This window comes from Podarcis muralis, chromosome 1 (genome assembly GCF_964188315.1).
Source record: "Podarcis muralis chromosome 1, rPodMur119.hap1.1, whole genome shotgun sequence".
NCBI lineage: Eukaryota > Metazoa > Chordata > Lepidosauria > Squamata > Lacertidae > Podarcis > Podarcis muralis.
In genome coordinates, this window is record NC_135655.1 from 108737192 (window position 1) to 108751549 (window position 14358).

Genomic DNA, 14358 nt, shown 5'->3' on the forward strand with positions numbered 1-14358 from the left:
TGAAATCTTCAAATGGTTTGTACTGCATTCTCTTCTGCTTCTGAAATTACAGTAGTGGATACGATAATCTAGGGCTGCCATACATTACCACGTGGAAGTGAATTTTTGATGTCTGGGGGGAATTTTTGTCCTGGATATTCAGCAAGTAAACGGAAAAAGCGTATTTGGCATTGTCTAAAAAAGCTCAAAAACTTTCAGGGTGTCCTGGTTTTCTCTCTTTGGAATATGGCAACCTTAGAATTGGACTAATGAACCCAAGGATACTTCAATTTTGCTCCATCTTGACATCTATCAGAATAATATTTTGTAAGGGTGTGTTAATTTGCACACAACTTGGCCTTTTTGACTTTTATCTTCTATATGAGGGTAGACTCACAAACAAATCATTTTATCTTAAGTTGGAACTCATCATTAACCTGTATTAAGGGTAGATTTTTACTTAGGTTTGCTCCTTCCTATGCTATTATTCAGGTCATGTGGGTCCTCTCCCCCCTGAATGGTCCTGGGCTTTTCATGCTAACAGCAGCTCCTAATCCAATGAACGACCAAAGAACTCACTCAAAATGATTCTGCCCCCATGAATACAGAGCAACTCCAAGAGAGTAATTGAGTTGAAACACGAAGCAGAAATCCAGCACTTGCTGTCTGAGTTCTTCAGCCCTGCTTGAATAATGCATCACTTTCGGGAGAAAGAACAGGAGCAGGGTTTGGACTCTCTGCACCCTCCACTGGAAGGAAAAGTGAAGGAGTCAATCCCTATAAAGGCTGTTTCATCCTGTTAGCGGGAGTCGGCAAGGTTTACCTCGCCTGGGCCGGTTCACTACAGCAGACATCCCTCCGTGGGCTGGATCATGTCTGCGTCTGTGCAGATGCGGTTTTCGGCGTCTGCGCAGACGTGATTTTCGGTGCAGCAGAAGCAAGTCCCCACACCGTGCTGCACCGGTTTAGCGCAGCATGCGGGGACTCGCCAAGCAGGCAGCTCAGTTCGTGGGCAGCTCGTGGGCCGGTGAAAAGACCCCCATGGGCCATTTGTGGCCCATGGGCCTTAGGTTGCTGACCCCTGCTGTGGGGCAGAAGGATTCCACACTGAAACATACACATGCTCTTCTGGTTCTTTTGTCCAGTTCTACCAGAACTGAAAGGTGGGGACAGAAGGCTGAAAGCCTCTGAATACTTCTGGGCAGAGGTGTACTTGGGGGCTGGATAAGTTTGCCCCCACCAAGGGTGCAGACCTGGAACGGCACAAAAATTGCGCCTCTCCACTCTGGCTCAGAGTGTCTTGGAGCCCGCCTGCTCAGACTGCACCTCCATTGCTCAAGAGTGGGTGGGTGCCAATGCAGCTCCTTGCTAAGAAAACAAGAGCATTTGGGTCCACCTCCGCTCCTTGGTTTTTATTTGGTTTCATACAAGCAATCTCACTGTTGTGCCTTTGGCCTTCGCGGAAGATGCCTCAGCTACTTAAAGCAGGGGTGAGCAAACTGTCACTCTAGGTTTGCATGCGGCCCGCAGCCTAATTTAATGTGGCCCCCAGTCCCTTCCCTGGTAGCCAGCTGAGCAGTGCAAGAGAAGGAGAAGAGGTGGCAGAGATGAAAGGATGGACCCAGCCACTTTGGGCTTTGGCGCCATTCACCACCGGCCACAACCATGCATGCACACAACCAGCATGCAACCCCTGGCAGATTATTTCTGAAGGAATGCAGCCTTTGACAGGAAAAAAAGAGGTGCCTACCTTTGACATTAAGTAACCAATTTTTCTTCTCCATCAGAAGGGTTACTTTTAAACAAGGCACCCATTAGAGGGCACCTAGCACACAACTTGCCTGAAATATAAACAAGGCTTGAGAAAGCTGCTTGAAAAACTACTCAGACTCATAAATTGGGAGGGGGGGGGGCTTTTATAGCAGCCAAAAATATTTTGTAGACGATACACTTTGTACCTTTAGATGGCAGTCAGATGCCATAAATCACTACTATCAAAGAGAGGAACATGAGGGGGTTTTTAGATTTGAAAGAACTGAGAAAAGTTTGGTTTATCTCAGGGGTCAGCAAACTTTTTCAGCAGGGGGCCAGTCCACTGTCCCTCAGACCTTGTGGGGGGCCGGGCTATATTTTTAAAATATTTTTTTTTGGGGGGGGGGTATGAACAAATTCCTATGCCCCACAAATAACCCAAAGATGTATTTTAAATAAAAGGACACATTCTACTCATGTAAAAACACGCTGATTCCTGGACAGTCCGTGGGCTGGATTGAGAAGGCAATTGGGCCAGATCTGGTCCCCAGGCCTTAGTTTGCCTATCCATGGTTTATACTGTAATTCTGAGCTGGGGTTGCTGAGGGCTTCTCAATCCATTATATGTGGACAAAAAAAAAGCCCTATTTTTTTTCTTATTAATCAGAAAAATTCTTATTAAGCAGAAAAATTGCATCCAATGTTAGCCCTAATTAGAGAAGATTGATTGAGATTAATAGAAATAATTAATTTCAGCGAGCCTGCTTTCAGTAGGGCTTATTTGGATACAATCCTGTATTTTCAGACCACCCGCTTGATAGCACTGATTTATGATCAGTTGCACTGGGTATATGATCTTTCAAATATATTTGGCAGATATAAAAGAATGTAGTGAAATACAACATAAAATCATAGAATATTCCGGCTCCTGGTTCAATCACAACATAGCAACTGTATAGAAAGTCACAGTAAACAGGAATCAGCCAACCTCTCTTCAGGCCCCCAAGGCCACATGGAAGAGATATGTCTTGAACAGACATCAAAAAGGCAACAATGAGGAGGACAAATGGGTCTCCAATGGAAGAGAGTTCTGATACTGGGGAACCCTTACCGAGAAGGTCCCGCATACTGTAAGTCATTGCTTCAGTTAATATATGGAACTATAAGCAAGGTCTTCCCAGAAGATCTTAAGGCATGGGTTTGCAGGCAATGGAGAAGCGCTCCTTTCAGAACTTGGGTTCAAGCCCTATGGTATTTTGTAGACCAAAGTGAGCACCTTCAATCGGGACTGGTGCTATGAGACAGAATACTGTGTTTTGGCTTTTTGTATGTCCCTCACAAGGAAATGGGAGCATCGTATATCAAACTAAAATAAACCGAAGCTCAATCCAAATATGACTGAGGCACTGTTAGTGGGTAGCTCCCTAGACTGGATGGATGGGAAGCTGCCTGCTCTTGATGGGGTTACACTTCCTCTGAAGGAGCAGGTATGCAGTTGGGGGCACGTGTGGATCCTTTGCTGTTGCTTAATGCTCAGGTGGCCTCAGCTGTCCAGAGCGCCTTCCATCAGCTTCTGCTGGTGGCCCAGCTGCACTCATATCTGGACACAGACAGCCTAACCTCTCTTGTCTATGCTCTGGCAGCCTCTAGGTTAGGTCACTACATCACATTATACAAGAGGCTGCTTCTGAAGATGGTTCAGAAACCTCAGCTGGGTGTAGAATTCAGCAGTCAGGTTGCTCACCAGGGCAAGACAGTCTGAGCATATAACGCTAATCTTGGCCCAACTGCACTGGCTACTAATTAGTTTCCGGGCCCAATTCAAAGTGCTGGTTTCGTTTGTTACTATTTTTATGTTTTTATATTGTAAACCACCCTGTGATCCTCGGATGAAGGATACTATAGAAACTTAATAAATAACAGCAGCAGCAGAAGCAGCAACAGCAACAGCGCCATTCGAATGCATTTTCATTGAGTTTTTAGAAATTAATTCCACCTTACAGCACGCCACCAATAGAAATATCCTTTGTTTCCACGCATGATAAATATAATCACTAAGTGATGTTGCCTTTTATGCATTCAAGCCAAACTTATCCTTTAGTTGCCACATAACAATACATTTTTGAAGATATAAGACTGTTTATATTTGTAAATATCACTGTGGTATTCTTTTGATATCTTTCTTTCATTATTTTTTTAAACAACCAGAGGGGAAAGCAACGAGACTTCCAACTAAATGTTTCTTCTCCACTGCTCTATTCAACAGTGCTTAAGTGGTACCCTCAGGGCTGAAATGAACTCCATCTTTTGAATCCCCAGAGGCACAGTGGCCAACAATTACTACAGGTCCCTCAGAGCTAATAATGAAATTGGGTAATGGAATTCTACAAAGCAAGAAAACACATCCAATTAACAATTTACTCCACTGAATCAGCAGTAAATAAAATAAAGCATATGTATTTGATAAACAACAACATCAGCAGCTGGAAGTGCCTTTAGCATATGCACAAATGTGGTTCGGAAGGTATTTCACAACAAAGGTCATACCTGAAAAATTATACGGAGAGATCACATTTTGATTTGGGTTTCAAATTTCTATTCATGTTTAAAATGGTGTGTGCACTTTAATTTGCACCAAGATTTGCTTACTAGACTCAGAACCTGTTTTCAGTGTTAGATTCCAGACCTTGGATTAGGTGAATCAGTAAAGAAGACTGTGTTCTTGAGCAGGTGTGGGGTGCCTCCTCGTCTCCCATATTTGGGAAGGATTTTCAGAGTAGATGGGTGTGCCTCCTCCCCCCCCCCCAATGATGGGACCCAATAAGTTGTCACTGTATAAATTAAGTACTGCCTGAATGTAACGGTTGTAAGGACTAAAGGCAAGGGCAGAGGTGGGCTGGGAGTGAAGAAGCAGGAAATGGAAAGAAAGGGTGGAGGAAGCAGGGAGCCAAGGAAAAATTAAGCAAAACAGGGTGCTGAATGGACAGCAGGTAAGAAAATGTGTGCCATTGATATGATCAGGTGTGAAGACAAGAGTAGCAGAATTCTTCTATAAATGTATGTTGGCTCCTGCATGAAGAAACTATATCGTATAGTGTCTTGTTCTGCTCTACTACTCTTTTCCATTTAAAAACCATTAAATTAATATTGCATGCATGTTTCTACTTCTAATATTTATAGCGTGGTCTATAAACTTAATAAGCATAGTAATTATTCCCTCTTCCGGCTGGTTGAAACCATTCAATGTGAAGACAAATTTGTATAATAGTGCTGTCTCTTTGTTCAATGTATCATAACCAGCAGTCAGTCCACACTGCTTATACATATACATATACACACACACACACACACACACACACACATATATGTGTGTGTGTGTATATAGATAGATGATAGATAGATAGATAGATATAGATACATATAGAAGCAATCTGTAGCTAATTGCTTAAGAACTTTTGCATGGTGTGCAAAAGACGCCATGGTTTTCTGTAAAGCACTATGACACACTTTGTTAGAGTGCTTTACAGAAAACCACCAAAAATTAGTTTTCCAGAGGGATTTTTTTTCGGATGGGAGGGGGACCTACTTAAAGCACACTGAGTGGACACTGTAGTTTCCCCTCACATAAATACAGTTTTCAGGATTCTTTGGGGGAAGTCATGTGATTTAAATGTGTGTTCAATGTGCTTTAAAAGTTTGGTGTGGATCTGCCCTAACGTTTCTGTGGAACCCCCTTCCATCTGAGGTCAAAAAGTCCTGCTGTTCACTGAACTTCAGGTACTTGAAGAATCCCCTTTCTATTTCAATGGACATCATAAGTTGCACTATACCTGCTGTGGATTATTATTATTTATCTTAAACACCCTATTATTTTGATGTAAGGATTGTTTTATTAACTGCTGCATAAACTGCTTTGTGACCATCCACGGTGAAAAGCTGTCCATAAATATTGAAAATAAATAAGTACAAAAACATCTGGCCAAAGCTTTCTTTTTCCTTATTCAATGTTGTACTTCAAGCTGGTTGTGTGAAGGGGTGGGGGGAGGTTCTCTTGCAAGCAGTAGACAATTACCGCACACAAATGATCTTTGGATCCTGGCCACAGCCATTTTAAATCTTTTTAATGATCTGAAAGGACTTGCATTCATGCTTTCAGTACTGATTTATGAGGCAGGCAGTCTTCACCCTGCCTGAACATATAAATACATAAATATGCTAGGAAGGAAGAGAAGGGGGGAGGGTGAAAGGAGAATATCCATTTCTGTTATCCAAACGCATTCAAAAAAGAAGGCCACATTATTTTTTATTCAACAACAATTTCATTTAAAAATATTTATTGTCAATGAATAATTGAAAACAACGCAATGTGTGGTTTCTCCAAGATGCCAGAAACATATGAGCTTCATCTATATTAGCTACCTTTAGCAGGAGAAGCAATCACTTCTCCTTTATCTACATGGTGACCAACTGAGATACACCTGCAATTTCATTTTGATGTGAAATATTAACATAAAAACAAAACTATGATCCACTTTTGCAAGTGAATCTTTGTAAAAGTGATTGGCCATGGAGATCCATTAGAAGGCCAAAGCTTTGGACAACCTGCATGTGTGTTTGTGCAAAGTGAACATTGGGCTTGGATAGGGAATGCCCAGGTTCTAACTACCTGCTAAATCATATGCCTCACTGATTAATCTTGGGTCACAGGGGCAGATGAGCTGGTCTGGTGTAAGAATTTTTAATACGTTGCTACGAGTAAGGTCTGGCACAGCTAAAGCAATGTTTGCTGTGTGAAAGGGGGGTACTGTGGTACCTCGGATTATAAACACTTCGGGTTATAGACTCCACTAACCCAGAAGTAGTACCTCGGGTTGAGAACTTTGCCCCAGGATGAGAACGAAAATCGCGTGCTGGTGGTGCGGTGGCAGCAGGAGGCCCCATTAGTGAAAGCGTGCCTCAGATTAAGAATGGTTTCGGGTTAAGAACGGACCTCCAGAATGAATTAAGTTTGTAACCCGAGGTACCACTGTATACATTTCAAAACATGTGAGGTCACAAAGCAACTGCTTTGTGCATGTTCCCCATGGAGATACTTTTTTTTTGGAGATACTTGATTCATCTATCCCAACAAACCATGGTGTGGCAGTGGCAGACATTATTGCCACATAAAGGGAACCACTGTGGTGAAGCTTTCCCATCCAGAAATGGTCATAGCTGTTGTACCAGCAGCAGCTGGCAAAAGGCACTTCCAGTCACAGGGGCTACCTAAGTCAGTGTTTCCCAACCTTTGGTCTCTAGCTGTTTTCGGACTACATTTCCCACCATCCCTGACCACTGGTATTGCTAGCTAGGGATGATGGGAGTTGTAGTCCAAAAGCAGCTGGAGACCCAAGGTTGGGAAACACTGACCTAAGTCACCAGAGGAGCTCTTTTTATGTTGTGATGTGGATCACACAATCCCCTAAAACAAAGCCATTAAATTTATTTAGAGAGACAGCTGTGAAAGAGTCCTCAGAGCAATCTAAGCCAAATTGCAGCCAGCCAAATAATTATTTTCTCTTTTAAAAGCTGATAAAATGGTACCTTTCACCTTCAGTTCATCTTTTTACATGCTTCTGGAAATAATTCACAATAAAGATGTCATATTAAAAAATACAGAAGATTGAGTCACTTCTGTGGAAGACGAGGAGGACATGCCGAGCATGAAACGCGACTCTTACTAGATGTCTGCTTCAACAGACAAGCTTTGTCCAAGAGGGCCATCACTGAGCTAAAAACCAAAGGGAGTCCTGCAACTTTTTGCTCTGTAGTGCAGGCAACCTTCTCACCATTTCCTAAGGCAACTTCATATGATGTGCCTCCATCCACACACACTAAGAAGATGAGTGCATCTTTTGAAATAAACATACACATGGCAGGGACCCAGAAACTGGTCAGAGTTCCCTGCCACATTTCCCAACTTGAATCTAGGTCAGGCTTCTTCAACCTCAGCCCTTCAAGATGTTTTTGGCCTACAACTTCCATGATCCCTAGCTAGTAGGCTGATGGGAATTGTAGTCTCAAAACATCTGGAGGGCCGAGGTTGAGGAAGCCTGATCTGTCAATGAACGAAGGGACCTGAAGCTTAAAACACCTTACAATTAAGTGTTTTAAATTTGTTGTTAGCTGCCCTGAGCCCGGTTTTCTGAACCAGGAAGGGCGGGGTATAAATAAAAAATTATTATTAATAATATTATTAATACTATTATTATTACAGTTGTTGTGAGGATACATGAGCTTTGTCATTAAGTGTTTTAAATTTGTTGTTAGCTGCCCTGAGCCCGGTTTTCTGAACCAGGAAGGGCGAGGTATAAATAAAAATTTATTATTAGTAATATTATTATTATTATTATTAATATTATTACAGTTGTTGTGAGGATACATGAGCTTTGTCAAGCACTCTGTACACAGAATTATAGTGAAGCGTGTCTGTGCACATGAATGTACACACAGAGCAATCTACAGCACAGAGCAATTTACAGCAAACATATTGCACAAGTAACAGGTTGTCTGTTCCTTTAAGAGTTCTGAAAAAGGGCAATACTCAGCCCCCTGCAATGTGAGAAGCTGTCTTTGCAGGAGTATGTGAATCAGGGTGCCATGCCTTGCGAGATCTACTCCTTGGAGATCATTAATCTCCTTAAAATAGGAGGAAGAAGTTCAACTCTTCTAGAATAATGGGTACCCCTCTACTTTGCAGTGAAGCAAATCATGTGAACATAGCACGTGTATTTCCGCTGGCACCTCAGTGATGTTACATTGGTTTTGTACCCAGACATTTTGCACCAAAAGAGCAACAATAGAACAAGTGTACACTTTGGCCTTGGGGTTTTTGAAAAATTATTGTTGTTGTTTCAATTCCTAGGAAGACTGTGGGGCTGTGCTGCTATACATGTGCTAGCAAATAATGTCTCCAGCCTACAGACATTTCAAACAATACAACTGTTTAATCAATAGAAGAGGAGCTCTTAAATACTGCTTTAACTTCCTCTGTCTAAAGATTCTGGCCACATCGGAGATCCCCTCTTAAGATGGAATTTCAAGAGCACACACACACAGGGTATCTCTCTGTGGCCAATAGTTCTGTGTTTGCAGTTGTTCTACCACTGAAAAGTAGTAATCTTGAAACATAGTTCATACAGGTTTCTGAGTTGTGTGGGGTGTCTGTTCACACAGAACAGCCTCCAACTTCAGACCTTCCTAAGCAACACATAGGGACGCAGGGGGCGCTGTGGTCTAAACCGCTTGCCGATCAGAAGGTCGGCAGTTCAAATCCCCGCGATTGGGTGAGCTCCCGTTGCTCGGTCCCAGCTCCTGCCAACCTAGCAGTTCGAAAGCACGCCAAAAAAGTGCAAGTAGATAAATAGGTACTGCTCTGGCGAGAAGGTAAACGGCGTTTCCGTGTGCTGCTCTGGTTCACCAGAAGCAGCTTAGTCATGCCGGCCACATGACCCAGAAAAACTGTCTACAGACAAACGCTGGCGCCCTCAGCCTGTAAAGCGAGATGAGCGCCGCAACCCCAGAGTCATCTGCGAGTGGACTTAACTGTCAGGGGTCCTTTACCTTTACCTTTTAAGCAACACGTGGACTGTCAAAGTGGGCCACAAGGAGCTTTGAAATTTGCCATTTTTTAAATTTATTGCTAATAATTATTATTTCAGCCATTTATATGCCACTTAACATCACCATCTCCACATGGCGTACAGCAAGTACACAAAAGATAAAATAAAGATACAATCAGTTGTTGTAGTGAGTGCAAAATAGGAAAAGCTTACTGAAGGCCTGCTGAAATAAAAAAAAGGTCTTCAGTAGGCACTGGAAGTTCAACAGGGAGGACGCCTGTCTGACTTCAGCTGGGAGTCAATAATTGGGTATAGGGCCGCAGCCTATCAACTGAATGGTCTAAATAAACCCTTATGTGAAAAAGAAGCACAATGCCAGGAAGATTTCCCTTAGTCACCGCATCATATCAGACATGAGTAACGTTATCAACGAGGCTGCAAAACAAAGGGTAATATCATGCTGTACTTTTTTTCATATCTGCACTCTGTCATAAACATGGAGCTTATCTGAGCCAGATTTGAGCGATCCTGGGATTTTCATGGCTGAGTATGTTATATTATTCAGAACACTGTCTGTGTATCCAAAACCAGCAGTTGCAATGCCTCAGTAGCTCTTTTGTTGGCTGAGTACATCGTGGGATTGCAGAAAGAGAAGAAAGAGAAGAGAAGAGGGGAAGAGAATAAGATTCTCGCTGGAGAAACACAGATGCGTGATTGCTAGTGATTTGTTCCCTTTCTCCAGTTCGCTTTATTTTTTTGTCTTTCCTGTTCTGCTGTTTGCCTGCATCTCAAGACAGGTCTGCTCTTCTTTATTTGCTCTTCCTTACCCTACATTTGCAAAAGCAAATGAACAGAAAACACCATTCTACAATCAGATTAAGTAACATTAACTGAAAATCAAATTGGATCATTTGCTAATTTTCTGGCCTATATGTTCCTACAAGTGAACACTGGGCTGTATCCAGTTAAGTGATACTCAGAATAGACCCACTGATGCTACTTGATTTCAGTGAGTCTACTCAGAATACAGCTGAGGGGGAGGCTGCTCATTAGTGGTTGTTGTCTGCTTTTTTTGGTAGCCATTTTGAGACAATGACATTTTCTTACAACATTGTACTGGGGAGACATCTAAAGCAGATCCCCAGCTCATGTGATCCTCACTCGCTCACCATGGGAAGAAGTGAGTAGCCAAATTGGAAGATCCATCTTTTACTCATAAATCCAAATCCAGATGCCTGGGTCACTTTCAAACTCAAGCTTGGAGGGGGTGCTAGAGAAGACATTTGATAGGCAGCTAATTTCAATTTGTTATCCCTCTGTAAAAAGAAGGGCTCTTTCCATTTGAGAAAGGGTTTCTGATCCATCAGAGGTTCCTAAAAATGACTTGATTTCCACAAATACCCCCAACATTCCCATGCTGTTCCAGAGGGACCCCACACCTGCTCCATGGCAGCTTTTTCTCAAAGGACATTGGGAACTAGACAGTGGCGTAGCGTGGGTTGCAAGTGCCTGGGGCCGTATGGAGGGGAGGGTGGGAGGAGGAGAATGTGCATGGAGTGAGCATGCACATTCAATTGCCTAATGGCGTCCAAATTACCCAGGAGATTGCAGCCACAGAGATAAGAAAAGAAGAGTTGTACTGTTGTCTGGAGAGGTCATTTCCTGGTTCACATGGAGAAGCTGTTTTCAATGAAGCCCAGCAACAGAAGCGCACAGCTGTATTGAGGCAACACCAGGTGCTGGAATTTTGTGCCCCCAACAAAATAGCACCTGGGGCAAGTGACCCTGTGGCTCATAGAATCATAGAATCATAGAATCATAGAGTTGGAAGAGACCACAGGGGCCATCGAGTCCAACCCCCTGCCAAGCAGGAAACACCATCAGAGCACTCCTGACATATGGTTGTCAAGCCTCTGCTTAAAGACCTCCAAAGAAGGAGACTCCACCACACTCCTTGGCAGCAAATTCCACTGTCGAACAGCTCTTACTGTCAGGAAGTTCTTCCTAATGTTTAGGTGGAATCTTCTTTCTTGTAGTTTGGATCCATTGCTCCGTGTCCGCTTCTCTGGAGCAGCAGAAAACAGCCTTTCTCCCTCCTCTATGTGACATCCTTTTATATATTTGTACATGGCTATCATATCACCCCGTAACCTCCTCTTCTCCAGGCTCCTACCATGCTACACCACTGGCACTAGAGAGAAAATGGTATGTTGGTGAAAATCACCTCCTTCTCTTCCTCCAGTGTCCATCCATATAACAACAATTCCCTGCATGTAAAAAGTCAGCCTGTCAGTGAGAAAAGATAGGCTAGAATCCTTCTAACATCTCAATTTCTATGTAGAAGGCTTTTTTTTAGCAGTAGTGGCACAGAGTTGATATCAACGCCCCACAGGAACCCAAACACCTCCAGTCTGAAGTGGTCCAACCCAGATGTAGGTTTTAGTTGCCTCAGTGAGATCCAAACACTTTATCAAGGTTCAGAAACTTTTGGCCCTCCATGTGTTGTTGGACTCCAACTCCCACCATCCTCAACCGGCACAGGCACGGATCAGGCATAATGGAAATTGTAGTCCAAAATATCTGGAGGGTACCAGATTGGGAAACAAAATCTTGGATTGGTACCAGGATTCAACAACCTTCTTCCACCTACAATACTTCAGGTCATACTGAATGCTGCCTCAGGGCCCCCCAAAATGTATCAGCAGAATCCCTTTCCTGTATTTTATACAGAAGCAAAATTCTGACCACTGCTCCCTTCTAAAAATACAACACTGAAATAGATTTTTCTCACTTGTCACACTTTATCTGCTGCTATATATAGCATTTTTTTTTAATTAATGCACCATCTTCAATGTTAAAGGCAGTAGAGGCCTGTGTCCAGAGATGAAAGAAAGGATTGCTTGATATTAGGGTGTGCACCACCCACAAAGTTTGGTTTGTGTGCCAAAGCAGCCCTTCAGAAAACAGCCTGCCTTGGTCCGAGGTGCTTTGTAGGCTGCCTGATTCAGCTTGGGGTTCGTCCAAGTCTATTCCCCCACTCCCAATTCATTATTGGGAAATTTCAGCAAGCTGTCATTATGTTCTTAACTTCAAGGTCCATGTCAGCTCATACAGATCCCGCTTCATCGCTGACAAACTCCAAATCCATCCAAAGCACCTTGCTTCAGCTCGGAATTCATCCAAATCTGATAACACCCCTACCTGATTTTAATAAGTTGCATAGCAAAACATGGATATTCATCAAATATCCTCAAACTATATATAAGGTTCTGCAATTTGCACTTTGTTTGGGTTAATTTAATTTGTTCAAAGTGAACCACCAGTCACCCTGCAACAGTTAGAAGCTCAACAGCCTAAAATGGTACCTGCAAAATCTTGCCTAATGGCATAATGTAAACTATAGAATTACATCTAATTCTTTGATGAAGCCCATCATTTATTAGTTCAGCCACTACATTGATTCTCAAAGATTTTAGGCTCTGTACTCTGCACAAATGTTCTTATTCAGTGTGCATTGGCACGGGACTGATATAAAGGCTTTAAAGGACTAAGGAACCTATCACATTCACAAGTAAAAAGGTTTCAATGGTGAGTGATTATTCTTATATTAGAACAGACCTTATCACTGGCAGACATTCAAGTGCATAAGATGATGGGCTGACAGCATTCCTCAGAGTGAAAGTAAAGATGAAGTGCCTTCAGTATGGTCCATGGCAGGAGGACCTGCAGTGCTATAAAGGGAGACTCAAATCTGCCTATTGCATGTGTCCATTCCATTAAGGCAATGGTGGCAGCCAACTAAACCCGGCCAGGGCTGATGATTTTGCAGCTAGACTCCACTGGAAGGCCATTCAACAACCCACTATCTTTGAACATACTTGGTAATAGTCCGGTACAGTTTTGCCCAAAGAAAGGCACACCCACTCCCTCTGCTCCTACCCCAAATTACAGAGCTCGCCCAACCTAATGCTTCTCTAAGCTCAGGTCTTTATACAGTTCTGCACAAGTCCCAATCCAGAAATCTTGGAATCCAGGTAATGCTAACTGGAAGGTAATCTCCCTGCATTTGCAATATACCAAGGCAATCTGAAGATCTGGGAGCTTATTCTGAAGATTGGGCAAAAGAGAGCATTGGAAGCAGCCACAGCCTGCCTTAAGCATAGGAGAAATATACTTTGCTGTGTCCACATATGTAGTGAGCTACTTCTATTCAGAGACTCCCCCAACACTCTAAAAGTCCCAATTAAATGATGAAAACTTTGGGTAGTAGCCAACTTGACAGATCCTGTAGTACTTTTGGCTATATACTAGAACTTCCTCTCCCTCTCTTCTCCTCACCCCACCCCCCTGTGCGCCTCTACATTATGTTCAGGGTTCTCCCCCCCCCAATCCTCCAAAGCAGATTTAGGGCATGTGCAGGGCACTGGAGGAGGAACGGGGGGTGGGGGTGGAGTCACTGCTGTCACTACTGCCTGGCAAAATAAAAAAATTAACTATGGAACAAAGCAGCTCTCCAGGAATGACTTACTAAAAGTAAGGGTTTTTCCCCCACAATGCCAATGTATTTCACTGTCCCTTCCTGCCACCCACTTTATCGCAAACTGCTTTTGCAAGCCCACTCGGTTCCAAAAGCATTTTGCCACATGGTTTGACACCATGATGAAAAGCTACTTTGTAAACTCCAGCTTCCTGTTGACAGAAAATCGCAACTGCTGTCTCCAAAACCAACAGAGGAAATGCCCCTGCAAGGGAGGGGGGGAGGAGATGGGGAGTGCATGACTCCACTGGGTGCATGACCCCATTGGGTGCTTCCAGTCACCCAATTACAGCATGGCAACCAGGCATCTATATGTCTAAAAAGGTAAAGGTACCCCTGACCATTAGGTCCAGTCGTGACCGACTCTGGAGTTGCGGCGCTCATCTCGCTTTATTGGCTGAGGGAGCCGGTGTACAGCTTCTGGGTCATGTGGCCAGCATGACTAAGCCGCTTCTGGCGAACCAGAGCAGCACACGGAAATGCCTTCCC

The 14358-nt window shown here is 43.3% G+C and overlaps 1 protein-coding gene across 1 annotated transcript in view; it reads right to left on the reverse strand.

The window, feature by feature from the left end:
* Nucleotides 1-14358, reverse strand: part of LOC114605946 (sodium channel protein type 2 subunit alpha-like) — a 98606-nt gene that overhangs the window by 61730 nt on the left and 22518 nt on the right. The gene's annotated exons all lie outside the window — the stretch shown is intronic.